The sequence below is a fragment of the Bos grunniens genome, chromosome 11 (genome assembly GCF_055505025.1).
Source record: "Bos grunniens cultivar Pamir isolate PY7600 chromosome 11, Bosgru_T2T1.0, whole genome shotgun sequence".
Lineage (NCBI taxonomy): Eukaryota > Metazoa > Chordata > Mammalia > Artiodactyla > Bovidae > Bos > Bos grunniens.
Window position 1 is genome coordinate 57,175,180 of NC_141175.1, and position 6,330 is coordinate 57,181,509.

The window sequence follows — 6,330 nt, forward strand, 5'->3', positions numbered from 1 at the left end:
AGCCCTTCATCTGGAGCTGGAACTGAATTTTACTTCACTCTCTCACACTGCAGCCTGCAAGTAGAAGCAAGGGCTCTATTACAAGAAAGAGTAGGAAAGTAAGGGTGACTCTCCAGGAAGCCCTGCGGTAAAACAGCCAAGTGAGCAGGACCCAGGGCTCCATAATATAACACACAACTATAGCAGGAGATAACTCTTGTCCTCTGACTGGTCATAGCACGAAGCTTCCTGTCTTCTGCTGTGATACGATTGCTGGTAACAGAAAAACAGTGGTTCTGTTAATTTCCTTTAATTTCAATTTGCCTGTTTTCCTAAGTCACTAACACCACAGCCTTTTCTCCTCTTTACCTGGAAAACGCCTACTGCCCTTCCCTGCACTTTCCTGAACCCTTACTCTGTAGTTCCCCTAAACTCAGAACCTGGAATGGAGCACTGCCCAACAGAAATACAATACTAGACACACATGTAATTTTACATTTTTAATCACTGCATTAAAAAAAAAAACTAAAAGGAATCAAGTGAACCTAATTTTAACAGTACATTTTATTCAACCCGATATATATATATATGTAACTATGGCCATACCACCCTGAACATGCCAGATGGCATCTGATCTCAGAAGCTAAGAAGGGTCGGGCCTGATTAATACTTGGATGGGAGACCACCTGGGAATACCTGGTGCTATAGGCTTGAAGAAGGAAATGGAAACCCACTCCAGTATTCTTGCCTGGGAAATCCCATAGACAGAGGAGCCTGGCGGGCTACAGTCCATGGTGTCACAAAGAGTCAGACATGACTTAGCAACTAAACACATAAATCTAAATGTGTGTGTGTGTGTGTGTGTGTGTATGTTTACAGGTGTGCGGGCACACCCAAACTGAGTTGTGTCTGACTCTTTAGGACCCCATGAATTGTAGCTCACCAGGCTCCTCTGTCCATGGGATTTTCTAGGCAAGAATACTGGAGCGGGTTGTCATTTCCTTCTCCAGTGGATTGTTCCTGACCCAGGGATCAAACCCACATCTCTTGCATCTCCTGTGTTAGCAGGCAGGTTCTTTACCAGCTGAGCCACATGTCTTACCCATATATCTAAATATATGTATCTAGGGAAAGTCACTCAGTCGTGTCTGACTGTTTGTGACCCCATGGACTGACTGTAGCCCACCAGGCTCCTCTGTCCATGGAATTCTCCAGGCAAGAATACTGGAGTGGGTAACCATTCCCTTCTCCAGGGGATCTTCCCAACCCAGGGATTGAACCCAGGTCTCCAGCATTGCAGGTAGATTCTTTACCACCTTAGCCACCAGGGAATAGTATCAGTTCAACCTGGAATCAACATTTTTAAAATATTAATGAGATATTTTCATTCTATTTTTTCATTGTGCAACACAGAGTATCTTCTACTCTTAGGACACAAATCAATCCAGACTGGCCACATTTCAAGTGCTCAGTAGCCACCTGTGGCTGATGAATGCTGAACTGACCGTACAGCCTAATATAACAGCTCACACACTGCAGTCTAATTCTGTGTTGACACATTCATCTGCTCTCTTAGCATGCTGGACCTTAAAAACAGGACCATTAACAGTGACTCATAGCAGCTGTATAATAACTCCTTGTGGATGATTGACTGGATTAATAAATCACTGTCACCACTGACCACTGGTAAAATCAGCTCTGCTGAAGAAGGGAAGGAGAAGGGGATGTGTTTGGACTTAGCAATTTTGAGTTAAAAGCTACTATGAGATTCTTGGATTATGATGCTCAGAAATATCTCAAAGATAGAGATGGGAGCTCAGAGAAAGAAAAGGATGAAAAATTAAAGTGATGAAGGCATGATTTGTGAAGGTTTTCTTTACTGCAGAGAGAATAAACACACCCATCCATTTCACATGAAAATGCTGTGGACCATTTCTAAGAAAAGTCACAATGGCATTGAAAAAAATAATAATCCTAGTGTGTAAATGAGCTATTTCCCTCCTGTGTTAGTTATCTGAAGTAAGTCCTACACAAGATGGAAATGGAGATGGGATCCATGTGCAAAGTCTTCCTATACAGGAGGATTGCCTACCTCTGCTGAGTCCATTTGCTTCATTCTCTTCCTCTTACCCATTTCTCCAAATGATCAATACTTTCCCTGATGGCTCAGATAGTAAAGAATCTGCCTGCAATGCAGAAGACCTGGGCTCAGTCCCTGTATCAGGTAATCCCCTGGAGGGCTACAGTCCAAGGGGTCTCAAGGCGTCGGACAGGACTGAGTGATTAACACTTTCTTTCACTTTCAATGAGTAAAGAAGTCTCTTGGCTGCTGCTGCTGCTGCAGCTGCTAAGTCGCTTCAGTCACATCCGACTCTGTGCGACCCCATAGATGGCAGCCCACTAGGCTCTCCCATCCCTGGAATTCTCCAGGCAAGAACACTGGAGTGGGTTGACATTTCCTTCTCCAATGCATGAAAGTGAAAAGTGAAAGTAAAGTCGCTCAGTCATGTCCGACTCTTAGCGACCCCATGACTGCAGCCTACGAGGCTCCTCCATCCATGGGATTTGCCAGGCAAGAGTACTGGAGTGGGTTGCCATTGCCTTCTCCGAGTCTCTTGGCAAACTCCCTCATATTAGAGCAGTGCTTCTCAAAATCTTTTTTTAGAGCAGTGCATATACCTTGGCCAAGGATCTTGTTATAAAATGTGGGTTCTGACTCAGTAAGTCTGGGATGGAGCCTGAGATTCTACTTTGCTGATGTGTTCCAGGGGATAATAATGCTGCTATTCCATGGACCACACCTCGAGTAGCCAGGCATTAGGGGTTAGAGACTTTAACCAGGTTTGAATTTTGATTTCCATAAAAGAATCCCAGAAAGCACTTTAGCCTACAAGAATACAAGAAATTTCAGGGATTGGATAGGGCCAATAAAACCTCCCCCGAATCCTGCAAACAACCCCACAAAAGCGCTCTGCTGAATATCCCTGCTGGTACAGTGGTTAAGAATCCATCTGCCAATGCAGGGGGCATGGATTTAATCCCCAGTGTGGGAGGATTTCACATGCAGGAAGGGCAACTAAATCCATGTGCCACAACTACTGAACCCCGCCGCAACTACTGAGCCCACACACTCCAGAGCCTGGGCTTTGCCACAAGAGAAACCACCACAATGAGAAACCCGCACACCACAGCTAGAAAGTAGCCCCCTCTCACCACACTAGAGAAAACCCACACATAGCAACGAAGAACCAGTACAGTCAAAAATAAGATAAAAAAAACAAATTTAAAAAAGAATAAGCGCTCCACTTATAGGTAAAGCTATCTAATTAATAGGTGGTAGTTGTGATATGTAGACTGAAATGGGTATGTTTTGTTATATGTAAATTATACCTCCATAAAACCAATCTAAGGGCTTCCCTGGTGGCTCAGTGGTAAAGAATCTACCTGCCAGTGCAGGAGACATGGGTTCAATCTCTGGGTAAGGAACATCTCCTGGAGAAGGAAATGGCAACCCACTCCAGTATTCTTGCCCGGGAAATCCCTTGGGTAGAAGAGTCTAGCGAGCTATAGTCCAAGGTGTCGCAAAGCGTCAGACACAACACAGTGACTGATCAACATTTGTGATACAATACAGTTCTTGCAGGAATTAAGAGTGGATTTTAATCCCATCTGTTACACTTATTGGCTATGTGATTTTGTGAATTTTCCTTTGCTTCTATGAATCTAAGTTTCCTTATCTCTGAGATAGATATAATATCACATAACTCTCAGGAGTTCTTTGAATTCAAATAAAATAGCATATATGACATTGCCTGACATATGTTAGAGGTTTAGCAAACGCTCACTAAATCTCAACCAAAATATTTTCCAGTTACCATGAGAGGGTAGCACTGGAATAAACCTGAAAGGAGGAGAAAAAAATTCTTCAAGAGACATATGCTTGCTTTTAGGTTGAGTAAAGCTCAGTGGTTAGAATATTTATCTTCAACTAAATGCATCCCCCCGTATAAAAGCAATGCAAATACATTCCAAGCAAATGTCTTCAGGGAAAGGGCATAATTTCATCTTTACCTATTTTCATATTTCTTTACAGTTGCCATGAGAGTATTTTAATAACCTCCATGGAGTTGAAAGTGATGCAGGTAATTGCCATAAGTAATTTAAGGGCTATTAAAGCTAACAAACCTCTCTTGTGAAATACCTTGTTAAGCAGTGATCAGCAGAAAACATGTAAAAATTGTGTGCAGTGTAAATTCAGGCTCTTTCTCCAGTTAAGCTGAAGTGAAAATGTAATTACATTACACATAAGAGGGGTACAGATATTATAGCTTTTCCTGCTCCAGCCTTGGGTTGACTCAGGCTGAAGATGCCTGTATTCTAATGAGATCCACTTCCTTCAGAAGAGGGTGCCTCATCTCTGGTGTCATTTCCCATTACCTGAACTGGCAGCTAATTTTCCATGAGCTCTTCTTAAGATTATAAATCTGAACGTTTCTTGGCACAGTCCACAGGGATCTGGTTCCAGCCTTGGCTTCAGGCAATCACTAACTGTGTGACCTTGAGCAATTCTTTTTACCTCCCCAGGGATGAACTACTGTAACTATGAAATGAAAAGATTTTATGGTGTGCCTTCAAAGGTATCTTCCAGCTTTAAAATGCTTTGATCCTAAACAATATTTATACCCAGGTGCCCCTTTTTTGCCTATTTTAACTATTAAAAATATAACGATGAATCCAAAGTAGGGAGAAAGGAGGAAAGGAAGAAGGAAGGGAAGAAGGGAAAAGAACAGAAAAGAAAGGACCCATAAGTTGATGTTACAAAGTTTACACTTTGTATACCTTCCAGAACCTTGTAGGCCATGCTAAGAATCAATTTATTCTTCCTTCATATACTAGCCTACTATTTGATTGCGTATTTGCCAAGCTCACAACACATTAGAAGGGACAAATTACAAGAAACAGGCAAGAATATGGACAAAAATCGTAAGTGGCATTTGGCAGTAAAGAGCTTTCTACAGGAGGTCTCTTGTCTTGTTGCTAATTTTAGATGAGGCAGCCTGATGCTCTACTCATTTCCAGCCCCAGCACAATTTTCAAATCTTTTGATCACACAATCTTACCTAATCTATTAGTTCTTTCCCATAGATCAAAGAAAAAGAAATGAAGACTAAGTAATTAGCAGATGACCAGATCTCTTCCTTAGCTTCCCATCTTGCAAACAAACTATGTAACCAAGAGAGCATCTAAAGAAAACTCACACACACACAAAAAAAAACCTCACGAGAAGTCGACAAGGCTGCACACCATGGGGGATGGTGAGGACTCTGACCTCCTGTCTCCATGATTAACTGAGATTACTTTCCTTTTTCCCTTTAAAATCTTTTATGGCTGAGCACAATCTTCGGAGATGGTTGTGGGAGGACTCTGAGTCCACCGTCTCCCCAGGTTGCCGGCATTCTGATTAAAAGAAATTTTCCTTTCTACCAGCATTTGTGAGTATTGATTTTTGAGCAGTGAGCATCTGAACCTGATTTGGTAACATAATATGTGAAAGCCCAAAGAAGAAAACAGAAAACTTCAAGAGAGCAGGATGTTATCTGGCTCATTCCTTATACCTAGCATCAAGCACATAGAATATGCACAATAATGTTGATTTAATTAATGAAAGCAATACTTACAAAAGACAAATACAAATTTTTTTAAGAATAGTGGTCAAGGAACACTTAGTACGGGTACAAATGACCATACACATTTTCTCCAAAGACTGTCTCACACACTGCAATTTATATCCTTCTGTGTAGCAAAGACAGCAAGGAAAATTAAAGTGTACTCTATAAGCTCTCAAGTGCCTCAGCTGGTAAAGACTCTGGGAGAAGAGAGAGAGGACCCTGAGGGAGACCTAGATTCAGTCCCTGGGTTGGGAAGATCTCCTGGAGAAGGGAACGGCTACCCACTCCAGTATTCTGTCCTGGAGAATTCCATGGACTATGTCCATGGGGTCACAGAGAGTCAGACGTGATTGAGCTACTTTCACTTCTTCTATTAGCTCTCATTAAGATGGTTAAATGTGGTAGATTGAGCACGTGTGTTTATCTCTGTTCCTTCCTAATATCCTACTTAAAATGTGTGTAACGTGATCTCCAAAAGGAAAGAAGGGAAAGAATCCACAGTGAAAAAGAGACATCAGCCAATATTTGCAGGTGAGAAAGCATCAAATGAAATGATCAGAGCTGATAAAGTAGAGCAGCAAGGGCCTGCAGAAGGGAAATAAGAAGCCAGTCAGGTCAGCCCTCGGATCCCTGGAAAGACTCAGAAATCAAAGGCACTAAAACAAGGGGCCAAAGGACCCGA

The 6,330-nt window shown here is 42.1% G+C and overlaps 1 pseudogene; it reads left to right on the forward strand.

Annotated features, from left to right (window-relative positions):
• Positions 1-571: 571 nt before the first annotated feature.
• On the forward strand, positions 572-690 carry LOC147363097 (5S ribosomal RNA; annotated as a pseudogene).
• The last annotated feature ends 5,640 nt before the right edge of the window (positions 691-6,330 follow it).